The sequence below is a fragment of the Danio rerio genome, chromosome 19, assembly GCF_052040795.2.
Source record: "Danio rerio strain M-AB ecotype USA chromosome 19, GRCz13ab, whole genome shotgun sequence".
In the NCBI taxonomy this organism is placed as follows: Eukaryota; Metazoa; Chordata; class Actinopteri; order Cypriniformes; family Danionidae; genus Danio; species Danio rerio.
Window position 1 is genome coordinate 50,952,219 of NC_141039.2, and position 17,487 is coordinate 50,969,705.

The 17,487-nt window shown below is 36.7% G+C and overlaps 1 long non-coding RNA gene across 6 annotated transcripts in view; it reads right to left on the minus strand.

Moving 5' to 3' along the window:
* Positions 1-17,487, minus strand: part of LOC147832692 (uncharacterized) — a 41,986-nt gene that overhangs the window by 9,525 nt on the left and 14,974 nt on the right. For 2 of the 6 annotated variants that reach the window (XR_015517267.1, XR_015517270.1), the window contains exons 5-6: positions 17,329-17,438; positions 15,755-15,940 (exon numbers count right to left, since the gene is read on the minus strand). The exons of 1 other annotated variant lie outside the window; for it this stretch is intronic. This is a non-coding gene — a long non-coding RNA (uncharacterized LOC147832692). Of the gene's footprint in view, positions 1-15,754; positions 15,941-17,324; positions 17,439-17,487 lie in introns of those variants that run through there. 3 more of the 6 variants (XR_015517263.1, XR_015517266.1, XR_015517269.1) reach the window with 2 other exon arrangements.

Here is a 17,487-nt window from a genome sequence, read left to right on the forward strand (position 1 = left end):
CCTTGTATCAGCGGTTCAGGCTGGTGGTGGTGGTGTAATGGTGTGGGGGAGATTTTCTTTGGGTCCATTAGTACCAATTGAGCATCAACGCCACAGCCTACCTGAGTATTGCTGCTGACCATGTCCATCCCTTTATGAGCACAGTGTCTCCATCTTCTGATGGCTACTTCCAGCAGGATAACGCAGCATGTCATAAAGCTCAATCATCTCAGACTGGTTTCTTGAACATGACGATGAGTTCACTGTACTCAAATGGCCTCCACAGTCACCAGAGCTCAATCCAATAGAGCAGCTTTGGGATGTGGTGGAACGGGAGATTGGCATCATGGATGTGCAGCCGACAAATCTGCAGCAACTGTGTGATGCTATCATGACAATATGGAGCAAAATCTCTGAGGAATATTTCCAGGAGCTTGCTGAATCTCTGCCATGAAGGATTAAGAGGTCTAACTCGGTACTGGTGAGGTGTACCTAATAAAGTGGCCAGTGAGTGTATATCTATAACACAGCTATTTGTGATTGTTGATTTTAATGCATTGACTATCATTTACAAATTAGACTTCATTGAAAAACTGTGAAAGTTTCGTCTTGTTTGTAGTTCAAATAGCTAAAATAATAAATCAAGAAGCATTTTCAAGACAAGTAAAAAATATAGTCTTGTTTTAAGACAACAAAATTAAGACTCGTCTTAAAACAAGCAAAATAATCTGCCAATAGTGCTGTTTTTAGTTTAAAATGGCATTGTTTTGTTTACCTCATTGGCAGATTATTTTGCTTGTTTTAAGGAAAAGCTTACTTAATTTTGACTCATTATTTCTGAAAACAAGACATATTTTTTGCTTGTCTTGAAAATGCTTCTTCATTTAAAATGTTTTTGATATCTGGACTAGAAGCAAGTACAAAAGCATGTTTTTGCAGTGTGCCTAGTACTTTATCATCCTTTAACGTATTTGTTTTACAACGTTTATTTACTCTGAACTAAGTATTTTTGTTGTTTATACCTATTAAAAGTCTTTTTTGCAGCTTAGTTCAATGTTCTGATAATATCGTATACATGACAAAAGCTTTGCTACTTTGTGACTAGCAGAAGCCAATTACTGATCCACTTTTCCAGCTGTTTTCAACAATAATCCACAAAAGTTTCCTCGACGTCTCTTTGTGTTTGTGATCTAAAAACAGCACAACACCTCATTATGAGGGAAATCTCACAGGAAGTGCTGATGAAGAGAAAGGTGTCTGGAGGGATTAGGGAAGGACTCATTGAAACAGCAGGAGAGACTGTGTTTTTATTTACTTGTTGCCAGCAGAAATAAGAGTATGCGGTGTTGAGTCTGAAGTGGGGTACGGGTGTAGGCCTCCTGCGCTCGCTGTATAATTATAAGTTCTAAGAGATTTATGGCCGCTGGCTGATTCTCACAGTCTGGCAAATAAAACTTACAAACCGTCTCTTAAACATGTGAGATGTTTATAACAGCACAGCGTCTATAAGTTCACACAACAAACAATCACACACTGATACACGCAGATCTCTGAGTAAACATGAGGAGTGTCGGGTATAGATGAATGACTCTCACTATAGTGCACAATTACAAACACACCCTGTGCGTGAAGACTGCCTCCTCCTGCACTGCTGTATATAGTGGATGAGAAACAGCACGTGAGGCGAGTTCAAATGTTTTCATTAAACCTGAATTATAAACAGACGTGAAATACCACTGCAGTCATGTGAAAATGAAACCAGGGTGGATTTTATAAACCTCGAGTTTCATACTAAACTGAACATTGATGAAGTCAAATATTTGCCAAATAGTGTAGCTATTATATGTCATACAAGTTCATATAAGCACAAGTACAGCAATATTCCAATTGCCCATCTAACCGAGGGGTCATAAAACCATGAACAAGCTTTTCCACTTAATCTATACTGTAAAAAGCAAGAGGCCGAGAACTGAGCCTTGAGGTACCCCACAGTGTACTTTGCACAGTGGATTAGTGGTTAGCACTGTGGCCTTACAGCAAGAAGCTTGCTAGTTCGAGTCTCGGCTGGGTCAGTTGGTGTTTCTGTGTGGAGTTTGCATGTTCTCCTGTGTTAGCATGGGTTTCCTCCAGGTGCTCGGGTTTCCCCCACAGTCCAAACACATGCGCTATAGGGGAACTGATCAACTAAATTGGTCGTAGTGTATGAGTGTGTGTGTGAATAAGTGTGTACGGGTGTTTCCCAGTACTGGGTTGCGGCTGGAAGAGCATTTGCAGCATAATATATATATATATATATATATATATATATATATATATATATATATATATATATATATATTAGTGCTGTCAATCGATTAAAAAAATTAACTAATTAATCGCACTTCTAAAAAAAAAATTAATCGCGATTAATCGCATTTAAAAGACTGAAACTTGTAATTTTGGCTATTCGAGTGTAAAATTAATGTAAACGCAAGACAAATACTATTTAAATTCAAAATATAATTCATTATAAGAATTTTTGTTTACCAATGGGCTGCGGATTATGACACCCGGCTCTGTCCGGAAAAGAAACATCTTACTTTCAGAGCGTGACAGACAGCTCACACAGCACCGTCAATCACTGAGGCAGAAAGACGTGACAGTCTGCTGAGTGTTTTATGGGCCGATCAGATCATAAGAAGATGATCAGCCCGGCCCAAAAAGTATGTTGAAACAGCAGGAAACTTGCGGGCGTTTGCCCTGGCCACAACAAGGAAAAAAAAAAAAAAAAAACTGTGTTTTTTATATATACTGGAATATTTGGCGGTTCATTCAGCTGTGGCGACTTCTGAAGTAGAGACTAATTTAAAGGAAGTGAATGATTGAATGGTGGCTACTTATTTTGTGATATAAACTGATAATGTTAGTAAGCTTATACATATATAGTGTAAAAATCAAGGGACCAAGAACGATGCCTTGTGGTGCCCTGCAGTGCACCAATGACTATTATGATAGTTTTTTTTTTTTGATACATATTGATGTTAGTAATCATATATAAAGCATTTATAATGGAAAAAGCAGGGGACTAAGTGAACATTGTTGTACCCCACGGTGTACTTCAGATTGATATGATGCCTTCATTTAATATAACTGATAATTTTCTAATCGGTATGAAAATCTAATTCAGTTCAGAAGTGTCTGAGCACAAATATATTCACTGCCATTAACAAATGATTGTGGAAATCTAACAACAAATTGAAAATAAATGTGTTTTCAGAATCTTTAAGCATTTCCCAGGGTTCGTTCTCCACTAAATATACTCATGTTTTATATTTATAAATTGCAAAGTACAGTATGCGGCATGCATGACAATAGGATGATCATGTTAAACAGAAACAAACAGGCCTCCACCCTCTCGTCACGACTCAACAAGTGTCACGTCACCAAACACCACAGAATCAACAAAAACTGCAGCATAAATGAAACTGGCAAACAGTCCGAGAACAAACCCGTATGAATTATTCATCCTCCAGTGCATGCTGGGAATACTGGAGCCACACCACAATCGCTTGTTTTCCACTGTAGGCTCAAATGAAGTCAGAAAATGCATTAAACTGTCCTGGCCTGCTGTGCTTGCTGGATCGACATCGAACATCAGAGGGTGAAACCTGCTTTGAGATGTATTACTAGTGTATAAATCAGTTTCACTGACGGACACATGAAACTCTGAAAAACAATGCCAAGAGGGATATCAATACATAAGTGCAATATGATAGCAGTCATCTCACAGAGGAATAATTCAGCCCATTCTGTCATGAACTACACACATTCCAGTCCTGTTTTCACTTGTTTCTTCAGCTGAACACAAATTAAGATATTTTAAGAAATGTTGAAAATTCAATCATTCATTCATCTTCTGCCGCGTTTCTTGGGCCGGGTCACGGGGGCAGCAGTCTCAGGAGAGAACCCCAGACTTCCCTCTCCCCAGACACTTCCTTCAGCTCTGTTCCCAGGCCAGCCAAGAGACATACTGTAGTTCCTCCAACATGTCCTGGGTTTTCCCTGAGGCCTCCTCCCAGTGAGACAAGCCTGAAACACCTCTCCAGGTAGGCGTCCAGGAGACATCTGAAACAGATGCCCGAGAAAACTCAGCTGACTTCTCTGCATGTGGAGGAGCAGAGGCTCTACTCCGAGTTACCCCCAGTTAACAGAGCTCCTCACCCCGTTTATAAGGGTGCGCCCTGCCACCCTGTTAAGAAAACTCATTTCGGCTGCTTGTATCGGAGATCTTGTCCTTTCTGTCATGACCCAAAGCTCATGAGCATAGGTGAGAGTAGGAATGTAGATTGAGCAGTAAATCGAGAGCTTTACCTTTCAGCTCAGCTCCTTCTTTATCACAATGGACCGATACATCAACCACATTACTGCTGCATCAATCCGCCTGTCAAGCTCACGCTCCATCCTTCCCTCACTCGTGAACAAAACCCAGAGATACTTGAACTCCTCCACCTGGGGTAAGGACTTTCCTCCAACCTGGAGATGGCAAACCACCTTTTCCTGCTGGAGCACCATGGCCTCGTACTTAGAGGTGCTGATTCTCATCCCAGCTGCGTCACACTCGGCAGCAAACTGCCCCAGTGCATGCTGAAGGTCCATGTTCGATGAAGCCAACAGAACAACATCATCTGCGAATAACAGAGATGAGATCCTCTCATATTACCATAATTTCCAGTCAATTGTTACCAGTTTCCAACATTCGTCAAAACATCTACATTGATGTTCAACAAAAGAAGCAAACTCATAAAGGTTTAGAACCACCTGAGGCAGAGTAAATGAGGACATTTCATTTACAGGTGAACTATCTTTTTAATACACCTCCTAACACACAGGACAGGTGTGTGTGTGTGTGTGTGTGTGTGTGTGTGTGTGTGTGTGTGATAATGGAAGCTCTTCATCATCCACTAAGCAGTGCCCTTGATAAAGCACACTATTCAAACACCAAGGGGCCAATTACCCTGAATAACAGCCAATCGCTTCTGTCAACAATGTACAGTCGGCTTGAACACTGACATTTGTTTTGCAAGGTTGCCATTAATAATTGAAGCCTTTTATTAATAAGAGAGATGAGAGGTGGAAAAGCAGACCGTTTACTTTATGAGGTCTAGTGTTCGCATGAAGAGTACAGCAGCAGATCCCTGGAGCCTGATAAATCACCTGGACAATCAGAACCGTCATTAATAAATAGTTTTAGAGGATGATTTGGGAGCAGTGAAGTGTAAAACACTCCTGGTAGATGTGAGGGAACATTCATTCATAACCTACATTAAACTGCAGACAAACACTTTTATTATTATCATTAACTTCATCTTCAGGTTGGCGTAGAAGAAGAATATAATGAAATATTTTGTTCTGACGTCGACGGCTGTTATTCACTAGTCAAGACTGAAGACTCTCAAACTCCCTGAACTCTCCATCCATTCCTTCAGGAAACATCCTGTCATGTCCATTTCTCATGAGAACAACACCTACAGTCATTTTGGATAGGAATGCACCGATATATCGGCAGAAATTGAATTAAATTAAATCTATCTGCACATTGGCGATTAAATAAAAAATGCAGATGTTAGATGTAGTCAGTGGGTTGCACATCTCTTGAATAATCCAATGTTTTCTCAGGTGCAAAATCAATAAATGCGTGCAAAAAAATGTGTTTACATTCATTCATTCATCCATTTTCCCTTCGGCTCATTCTCTTATTCAAAGGCTGCCACAGCGGAATGAACCGCCAACTATAACAGCATATGTTTTACTCAGCGGATGCCCTTCCAGCTGCAACCCAGTAGTGGGACACACCCATTTACACACACACACACTAAGGCCAGTTTAGTTGATCAGTTCCCCTATAGCGCATGTCGTTATTGCCAAAATCTTTGTGGAAATTGGTCTCGCATGCTATGTTATTGGTATTGTATCTGAATCACAATGGTACTGGTCATTTTTGGTTGAAATTGGCATCACATTCCATGTTATTTGTATCATATTGATGTCGCAACAGCATTAACATTTTTTGGTTGAAATTGGCATTGCATCATTATTGGTATCATATCGATATCAAATTGCATCACAGCATTTCTAGTTTTGGACTTTGAATTTAAATTCCTTTTATCTTCAGATGAGCATTATGTGCAAGTGCAGGAATATCAGACCTCTGATTAATTCATAATTGAGCTGTTGTGTGATGTTTGTGACGTGCTCCTCCTCTGAGACTCTGACTGAAGGTATGATGTGCTCATTCACTCTATTCCCTGCAGGCTGATCAACACACACACATACACACACACACACACACACACACACACACACACACACACACACACCAGTGCTTTTAAAGCTAAATAAAAAAATAAGGAAGCTGGAAACGCTGGTCAATAAATCCCTGCAGAAATGAAAGAAATCAGTCAATCTGTGAAAACTGGGTTTGCTCTGTTGTCTCAGTATTTACTGAAAGATTTATGTGACGGTGGAAACACTTAGACTCAGCGAGCCCTGTACTTCAGTTAAGAGGATCACTCATTTATATTTTATTAATGAACTTCTTCACTGAGACTGCCTCAGTCTGCTTACAGTAGCTGGATGATCGACTCTTCTAGAGCTGCTCCATGCAGACGTGATGAAGCAAGAAAATCAGGCATGGGATTAAATAACTAATAAATAGGTAACTGCGGCTTTTTAATTACCCAACTATTATTATCATTAAATGTCATATAAAAAATAATTAAATCTAAATCATTACATAAATATAAAATATATTAATTACTACTTAAAATTTAAACTATTTTAATAGCATTTCTGCAAACTTTCTTCTTCAATCAAAGCTATATACTTGGAATGTGAGAAATAAATGAGAGTTGTGGGATAAAACTCTGACTCTGTCGTGTCCCACAGTGGGCTTTAGTTGGAGTGAGTGAAGGGTTGTTAAAATCAATGTTCAAACCCTTTATCCTGCACTTGTGTCTGAAGCTAAATGAGATGTTGGGCTCTGAATCTGTTCACTATTGGACAGATTCTGGCTTCACAATGAGCCTCTTCACATCCTCCTGTGCAGTGTTCCCTTTGTGTGGCAGCGCATCCCTTCATTATTAAATCAAAAGCCTGATTAATTGAAGGCCCTTTGGAAACTCCACACAATCGACTGTCATCTATTTTATTAAATACAAGCATCAGCCTCCGATTGTTGCCCAAAATCCTACGCAAGCCCTTTCGCTGCCTGTCAGGTCAAACGCATTGATGCTGTGGAGTAATTCATCATAATGACACCGCGATTGTGATTTAGGATTCAACCTATTCAGTGATGGTAATGGAAAAAGTACAGCGGAGGCATCATTAAGGAGGATGTAGTCTCCTGAAATTATGAGTACTATTACATGGACTGCTCGGCAAGAACGCCTCATTCAGTGATGATGCATGTTAGTCGACAGAACGAGATGAGATTGATTGACTTCAAAATCCACACTGCAAAAAACACTTTTCTTATTCAGGGATTTTGTCTTGCTTTATAGTGCGAATATCAAAACATCCTTCCTAAATCAAGAAGTCTTCTTTTCAGATAAAAAAAGTCAAAACTAAGTGAGATTTATTGAAATTGGTGTTGCATCCCTTACAATAATATAGTATCTGTAATGTAAATCAATTAGTTGAAATTGGTACCGCATCTCATGCTATCAGTATCGTATCTGTCATTTTTTATTGTAATTGATATTGCATCCAATGTTATCGGAATCATATTGAATTGGTATTGTAGTGGTAAAGTACAAAATATTTAGTTGAAATGATCAAATCTCATGTTATCGGTATTGATTTGATAATTCTTTTGTTGTAATTGCTATTGCATCCCATGTTATCGGTATTGTATCAGTAATTTTTTGGTTGAAAACAGTAATCGCATCCCATGTTATCGATATGATATTAAATTCTTTGGTTAAAATAGGCATCACATCATATCTGTATCATATTGTAATGGTATTATATCAGTAATGTTAAAAAAATAGTTAAAAATTGGGGTTGCTCCCACTATATCGGTATAGTATCGGTAATTTTCTTGGTTGAAATCTGCATCGGTGATGTAAAAAAAAAATGTTGCATCCCATGTTATCGATGTCACATAGTTTCTTTTTTAAAATTTGTATCGCATCCCATGTTATCGGTTTCATATCGGTATTTTTTTTTTTTTACTTTTTTTTTGAAATTGGCATCTCATCTCATGTTATCGATATTGTATCTGTAAGTTTTTGGTTGAAATCGGTATCCCATCTCATGTTATTGGTTTCGTATTGGTAATTTTTTGGTTGAAAACTGTATCGCATCCCTTAATGTCAACATCATATTTTATAGCTAAAGAATTTTTTTGGTTGAAATTAGTACTGCATCCCATGTTATCAATCTTGCAAAGTTTCTTTTGTGAAACTGTTATTGCATCGCATAATATTGGATTCGGATCGATATCTAGGTTTTGTTAAAATTGGTATCGCATCCCATGTTATCTATATCATATAATATCGATAGTGTGTCAAAAAAGTTCAAGATTTTTGTTGAAATTGGTATCGCATTCCATGTTATTGATATCGTATCGGTAATTTTCTTTTTAAAATAGACATCACATCTCATCGTATCAGAATCATATTAAATTGGAATTATATTAGTTATGTAAAACGAATGTATTAAAATTGGTGTCGTACCCTATGTTATCGGTTTATTATCTGTAATTTATTTGGTTGAAATCTGTATCACATTCCTTACTGTTAGCATTGTATTGTATTGGTAATGTAAAAAAATAGTTGAAAATGGTATTGCATTCCATGTTGTCGGTTTTGTATCTGTATTTTTTATTTTATTTTTTTTGTATCACATTCCAAGTTATCGGAATCATATTGTATTAGTATTGTACAGGTTAAAAAAAAGCTAAAACTGATATTGCATCCCATGTTATCGATATTGCATCAGTAATTTTTTGGTTGCAAAAGGCATCACATTCCGGTGTATCGGTATCATTTTGCATTGGTATTACATCAGTAATGCAAAAAAAATTGTTAAAAATTAGTAAACACATCCAATATTATCGGTAGTGTATCAGTAATTTTTCTGTCTTTGAAATTGGTATTGCATCCCATCTTATCATTACATAAGTTTAACAACCAGTTTCAACAACAACAAAAAAATATGGGTAATTGCATGTTATCTTATCAGTATTTCAACAGTGTCGGACTTTTTTTTTTTACATTTTTGCTTTGTTTCTAGCACAAACTACAATTATTTTATTGTTTTTGCAATGCAGAAACATTATGTAAAAAAAAAATAAATAAATAAAATATATATATATATATATATATATATATATATATATATATATATATATATATATATATATATATATATATATATATATATATATATATATATATAATAATTTTACTTTGGAAATGGATGCCAAGCTCACAGCAGGTCACAACATCTCCTTCATTAAACCGAGGCTTCAATCAATATCATCGATTTCCAGCTTCACTAAAGATAATGCAACTCTCCAAACACATTCTAGAATCATATTTTAATCAGCTATAAATTCAGACAACAACATAACAATATTTAAAATATGCAAGCCAGAGGATAAAGACACAAATCTGTACATAAATAACCAGACATTGCTGGAAAGGGAGAAGCTGTGCAGCGTTTGGTTTGGCTGTTGGAGCTCTGAGATATTAAATATTCATAGACTGATAAATGGAGGTACTTTCTGAATCCCCCTGAGCAAACTCAGAAAACCTCTCAGAAAACAAAGAGCTGTTTTCTCTGTCAGAGTTCTCCACACACAAATTACCCATATCACTATCGGGAGTCCATACCAACGCAAAAAAGAGGAGTTTAAATTGTGTTTATGAGCTTTGAGAATTAAAGGCATCAGTGCCGTTTCTGAGTTTTCCCCCTTGTAAATTAAACTAAAAAGTTTTATGTATATGCATATTTCACATGCAGTTGAAGACAAAATTATTTGCCCCCTGTAACATTTAATATATTATTTTAAACATTACCTTTTTTTATTTCTTCTCATTTATTTGCACTATAAAAAAATCCGTAATTTTATGTTTTTTTTTCCCTGTCAGCTGGGGTAAACATAAAATAACGGCTGTGAAATTACAGAAATTTACTGTAAAACAATGGATATTAAATTACAGAAATTTACAGACTTAAAATTAAAATTGTAGTAAATTTCTGTAATTTAACAGCCGTTATTTTACATTTTTTGCTGCCAGAAATAAACTTTAAAATACAGTTTTTTACACTGTGTAAATAGCTGGTTTTTAATCAATTTTGAGGTCAATATTATTAACCCTTGAAGAATTTTTTTTATTTCAAATTCTAAATAAATTTTTATTATTTATTCAATTATTATTATTTAACTTTATATAATCTACAGAACAAACCACTGATGTGCAATGAATTGACTAATTATTCTAGTTACGCCTTTAAATCACTTCAAGCTGAGTACTACACTGTAAAACCCAACAGTCAACTTTATTAAATGAAATGAGTGTAGTTAACTCAAAATTGACTGAAAGTTAATTCTACTCATTTTATAAGAGTGTTGAACTCAGTGTCGAAGGTAATGAGTTAATTAAATACCTCATTACTTCAGCTGAAATGGAGTAAGTTCACAGTACTCATGTAGATTTGTTTTTTTTTAACTCAAATGGTTTGAGTTGCCTTAACTCACTGGGCTTCACAGTACTCAGTTGGTTTAAGTTCTCTTTATTTATTGGGGTTTAACTGTGCTCAAATTGCTTTGTTTACTCAAATGGATTAAGTATACAGTACTCATTAGGATTACTTTTTGAACTTAAATAGTTTGCTGCAATCAGTTTCCTCAAACAGTTTGAGTTCCCTTAACTTTTTGGGTTTTACATCTTGCTAGATATCCAGTGAAATATCATATACTGTCATCATAGTAAAGACAAAAGTAATGAGATGACAAATTGGTTATTAGAAATATCATGTTTAATAATGTGGCTGTACTTTAAACACTCTGGAAATCATTTTGATTCAAACTGTATATACTATTAATTGATTGAATTTACAGAAATAGTATTATATATTAACAATTAATTAATTAAATGAATAACTATATCTTTATACGAGTTGTCACATCATCCAGCGCTACACTACAAAAATGATTATTGAAAATCTTTGTCTTGTTTTCAGAAATAATGAGTCAAAATGGAGCGAGTTTTTACAAAAACAAGAAAAATAATCTGACAATGGGGTAAACAGAATAACCTTATATCAAAACGAAAGCAAAATTATACTTTCCACATTCAGATTGTTTTGCTTGTTTTAACTCATTTAGTTTTGACTCATTATTTCTGAAAACAAGACTATATCTTTGGCTCATCTATAAAATGCTTCTTGATTTCAGAGTTTCTACATGCTTGGACTAGAAACAGGACACATTCTCTGAGTAAGGGAAGCATTTATTGCAGTGTGGTCCACAAGGACTGCTGAAGTTTGTCTATTAGCATTAACTTTGACTGGTGGAGATTATATATAAGCGTTGATCTGAAAGTGTGTAATTATAATCTGAATGCTGATGAGGGCAGAAGCGCTGGTGTTTCAGCTCCGCACAGCTGCCTCTTCAGAACTCTTCAAGTGTTATTGGCTGAGCTACAGGTACATCACACAATAAACACTGGCAAACGGGACACGCTTCATATACGCTGATAAAACTGCAGATGCTCCCATTAGACTATGAAGACTTCACCGCAAAAACACCCATAATCCTGTGAGCTTTTAACTCGCTTATAGTCCATTCATTCATTCATTCATTCATTCATTCATTCATTCATTCATTCATTCATTCTCCTTCGGCTTTTATTTATCAGAGGTTGCCACAGTGAAATGAATCGCCAACTTATCCAGCATATGTTTTACACAGTGGATGACCTTGCAGCTGCAACCCAGTACTGGGAAACACCCATACACACACACATACACTATGGCCAATATGTTGATCAGTTCCCCTATAGCGCATGTGTTTGGACTGTGGGGGAAACCGGAGCACCTGGAGAAAACCCACGCTAACACGGGGAGAACATGCAAACTCCACACAGAAACACACTGACCCAGCCGAGACTCAAACCAGTGACCTTCTTGTTGTGAGCCCACTTATTGCCAACCATTGAGCCACTGTGACGCCGTTTCAAGTAAAAACTTTCTTGTAAAATCAAGAAGCATTTTATAGACAAGTAAAAACTGTCTAGTTTTGAGAATTAATATGCCAAAATGAAGTGTTTTGCCTTAAAACAAGTAAATAAGCTGCCAACGGGGCCAGAAATAGAAGCTTATTTATGCATACCTCTGATTGTTAATAGCAACCTGTACATATAATCATCTATTGTAAATCTCTGTTCATAGTTAATGCAACCTGTATATAATGTTGATAATACATCCATCTGTAAATATCACCATAGCTATTCCTGCACTGTATAATCTATACCTGCATCCTGCACTTGCTGCTGTTGCACTCTTAAACTGCATTTCGTTGCCTTGTACTTGTAAATGTGTAATGACAATAAAGTTGAATCTAATCTAATCTTATATTATTTCCAAATGAAAACAACATTTTCCTCATTGGCAGATTATTTTGCTTGTTTTATGGAAAAACTCTCTTCATTTTGACTCATAATTTTTTTTAAACACGTCAATATTTTACTCTTGTGCTGAAAATGCATCTTGATTTAAGATTTTTTCCATTTTTGGCCTAGAAACAAGTCGAAAACTGTAAGTACGTGCAGTATTTTTTTGCAGTGTGTGGAGTAAAAACAGCTTAATGATTCTGTAGTCCTCATCAGAGCAGATCTGGTCATCATAAACGTGTAAAAGATTAATAAAGCAGCGTTTGATGAAAGAAAAGTGAAGTGTTTTTTGTTGCTCAAAGCTCAGCGGTGTCGTAAAGGTGACAGAGACGCTCATAAACACACACACACACATTCATTTGGTTGTGAATTATTTAGTGTTTACTAAAGACGTCGTGTACGGTTCATCATCATGACATCTGCCATTGAGTGCGAGTTATCATGTTGGCTTGAGCAAGACGACACACTGATCTACGGTTTAACTATTTTATTACGGTGAACAATTATAGCAAAGCTGCAATACAATCTAACAAACATGCTATTATAGTGTTTGATTTTTTGTTTGTGTTCAATGCCAGCTCCAACACTAGACAAAACGTTTTTACTTATTTTTTGTCTTGTTTCTAGTCTAAATATCTGAAGATTCTTAAATCAAGAAGCATTTTCAAGACAAGCAAAACAGTCTTGTTTACAGAATCAGAATTGGTTTTATTGCCCACAAGGAACTTGTTTTGGCTACAGAAGCTTCCAACGTACATCAAGTGACAACACAAAATAAATATGAGGAAAAAGAGGACAAACATTAAACAGATGCAGTTAGTCCAAAAGATCTGGATGCTGAATTGAATGTACAGATTTGTTATAAATATACACGTTTTATGGTGCTGTGTACAAATGCGTATGAGGAAGTATTGCACAGTAGAGGAATATTTAACAGATTTCTTAACAGAATATTTTACATATGAGTCAAAATTATGTTTTTTTCCTTAAAACAAACACAATTATTTATATATATATATATATATATATATATATATATATATATATATATATATATATATAGATAGATAGATAGATAGATAGATAGATAGATAGATAGATAGATAGATAGATAGATAGATAGATAGATAGATAGATAGATAGATAGATAGATAGATAGATAGATAGATAGATAGATAGATATAGATAGATACACACATATATATACACACACACACAATACCTGAGAAAAGTCTTATGGCCGTTCCAAGTTTTAGGAATACGAAATAAAAACAACTTCTAGTTGCTGATTTGGTGTCAGAAGTGTCTCTGTGAAAGGTGAAGGCCTCTAGATTTTGCTGATTTGAGCTCAATAAATCTGATCATGTCTTGATGTTGACTGATTTGATGAGGACAGTGCGCTCTGACTCTGCTCAGACTAAAGTCTCATCACTGAACAGAAATAATGTCCAGTATAGAATATAAAGTCCTGCTGCAGTGGAGACAGAATGAATATTGTGTCTGACTCCATCATGAGCTTGGAGGACTGCATCCATACATCTCTGACATGACTCACATCACTGATTAATAAAGTCATCTGGAATGAAGAAGAAAGCCTTCAGCAGGATCCCAGAGTTCATCAAGAGTCTTTGTGTTCATCTTCAACACCTCCTCCATCATGAACAAATATTGTTGATGTCTGGTGACTGGGCTGGCCAATTCTAGAGCAGCTTGACCTTCAGGAGCTTTGATGTGGAGGCTGAAGTATGAGCAGGAGCGCTATCCTGCTGGAGATTTGTCCCTCTCCTGTGGTTTGTAATGTAATGGGCAGCACAGATGTCTTGATACCTCAGGCTGCTGATGTTGCAGATCTCTAACACACCCCAATACTGAATGAACCCCCAAACCATGACTTCTCCTTCACCAAACTTGACTGATTTCTGTGAGAATCTTGGTCCATATATATATATATATATATATATATATATATATATATATATATATATATATATATATATATATATATATATATATATATATATATATATATATATATAGATAGATATATACACCTTAAGTTTTTGTTCAAATGTAAATAAAAGCAGAGAATTGTTTTTCTGCAATGACACCTCTTGCACATGATCTTATAATCTTTTTATAGAAGCCTGTGCCATTTCCAGTTAAAAACAAACTAGTTTATTGATTAAAAGTAACTTCAACTCAGAATTTGCCAGATGTATGAATAATTTCAGGCTTGACTGTATATACACACACACACACACACACACACACACACACACACACACACACACACACACACACACACACACACACACACACACACACACACACACACACACATGTTCTCAGAGCTGAAAGGCACAATATACAAAACTTCATAAACTCTTGCATAAGTCACACGTCTGTCTGTCAGTTCTGCTCAGTCTTCTCTCCAGTTAACATCTGGAAGTAACATGGACATCTCTCTTGGCCTTTTCTGGTCTGAAATGTGGTAATTAAGTGTCATTAATGGACAAGCCCCCCCCCGGTACGTAATTACAGACGGCGTGAGGGACAGAATCTGCTTTAAATGACTCATTCATGTGTGCGGAGGAAAGTTTAAGCAGCACAGATCTACATACAGCAGGTCATCCTCAATTACTCTGGAATGATCTTTGGTAATGATGAGAATTATATCTGCAGTTTAACCTCCAGCCCTGCGTTTAGAGTCGAGCCTGTGATGACAGACAGCCGTCACAGAAATCAGCTCATGATGCAGCTTCTGCATTCACTCAAGGTAATTGTCTCAAATAATCCTGCTTGAAGGTATTTCAACAGCACTTGCTTTGACATGATGACTGATCCCTCGCTGTACAGATATCTGTAAGTCAGCAGCTTTACATATTTTGTTATTTAAGTTTGATTTTCCCATGTTTATTTCTGCTTTTGAATGTCATTATGGGATCTTGATCTTTCTTCCAACAAGTTATAACAGTGAAAAGTTGCACAAAAAATAAATAAAGGTTTAGTAAAAGTTTTCTGCACGTGTGTATTAGTGTGCAGTGCTGTATAGTGTGTGCTGGTGCTGTATATGACACTACAGAACCTTGTGGTAAACTGCAGCACATGTTCTGTTATTTTACACGCTTATTTCTCTAGATTTTATTTTGTATAACTGCATGTTCACTGGAATTAAAATAGACCAGGTCTAATGTGAAATGTTGCAGGTCAGACTGGAACCCTGAGTGAGTCTGAGAGCGGTGATGAACTCTGGGTCAGTGGTGTTGATGAACTCGGCTGTGATTATCAGCTCATCTTCACACCTAAAGGAAAAGACTGCAGTAAATAAATTAAAGTGCAGGTTTCCTTCACAGGACGACGGCGGCTCCAATCCCACAAACACCTCCCACACGCCAGCCAATCAATCCTCACGCTTCACAGCACCTCCTACACACACACACACACACACACGAAAAACTGGAGGAGGAGAAAAGAGGAGGAGAAATGAGTAGACCACAGGAGAAACATGACGAGGAGAAATGAGGAGAAACAAGACGACCCCAGGAGAAACGATGAGAAACAAGACAAGGAGAAATAAAGAGACCACAGGAGAAATGAGGAGAAATGAGGAGAAACAAGACGAGGAGAAATGAGACCACAGGAGACGAGAAGAAACGAGACAAGGAGAAATTAGGAGACCACAGGAGAAACGAGGAGACCACAGGAGACGAGAAGAAACGAGACAAGGAGAAACGAGGAGAAATGAGAAACAAGACGAGGAGAAATGAGGAGACCACCGGAGAAACAAGGAAAATTTTGGAGAACGAGCAGAAGCAGAAAAATAAAAGGAGGAGAAATTAAGAGAAAAGAGGAGAAAAACGAGAGAAAAAAGTTGAGGAGAAAAAAAGTGGACAAAAGAAGAAACAATGAGAAAAGTTGAGGAGAAAAAAAGAACAAAATGAGGAGAATTAAGGAGAAACCAGAAGAGGAACCAGGAGAAAGGAGGAGGAATGAAGAGACAAAATGAGAAACAAGGAAAAAAGAAAAACAAGAGGAGGAAAAATGAGACAAGAGGAGAAACAAGGGGAGGAGAAAAGACTTGAAACGACAAGACTAACAGGAGAAATAAGGAGATACGGGGAGGAGAAAAATAGAAAATAAAAGAGGAGAAACGAAAGGAGAAAAAATGGAGATAAAAGGAGAACAATAAGAGAAAAGAGAAGAGAAATGATGAAAAACAAGATGAGAACAAGAGGAAGAAAATTGAGGAGAAAATATGAAGATAAACAGAGACGAGAACATGAGGAGACAAAAGGAGAAAAGAAAAAATAAGAGAAAAGAGAAATAGAGGAGAAAAAAGAAGAGAAACAACGAGAAACGAGAGGAGAAATGAGGAAAACAAGAGAAAAAAAGAAGAAATAAGGAAAAAACAGAGGAGAAACAAGAGCAGAAACAGAAAAACAAAAGAAATGAAGAGAAAAGAGGAGAAACGAGAATAAAAGAGGAAAACTGAGGGGACAAGAGGAGAAACCAAATGAGGAGAAGAAAGAGGAGAATAATTGAGAAGGAAAGGAAGAAACAACAGCAGAGACTAAAGATAAATGAGGACAGAGATGAGGAGACCAGTGTAGAGGAGGAGAAACAAGAGGAGGAGGAGAGAGACGGAGCGACAGACAGAGCAGATAACAAACCGAGATCTGGATTTACCCACAGCTCAATCTGTGAATCTTGACTCATGAACTGAAGTCAGCGGAGTAAATAATGACTGAGTGCTGCTGTTGTTGATTTCTGACTGAAGTCTCCATCAAGCCTCCAACATTACTGTGCAAATCAGGAGATCAGCTGTTATCTGATACACCAGGTTACCTAC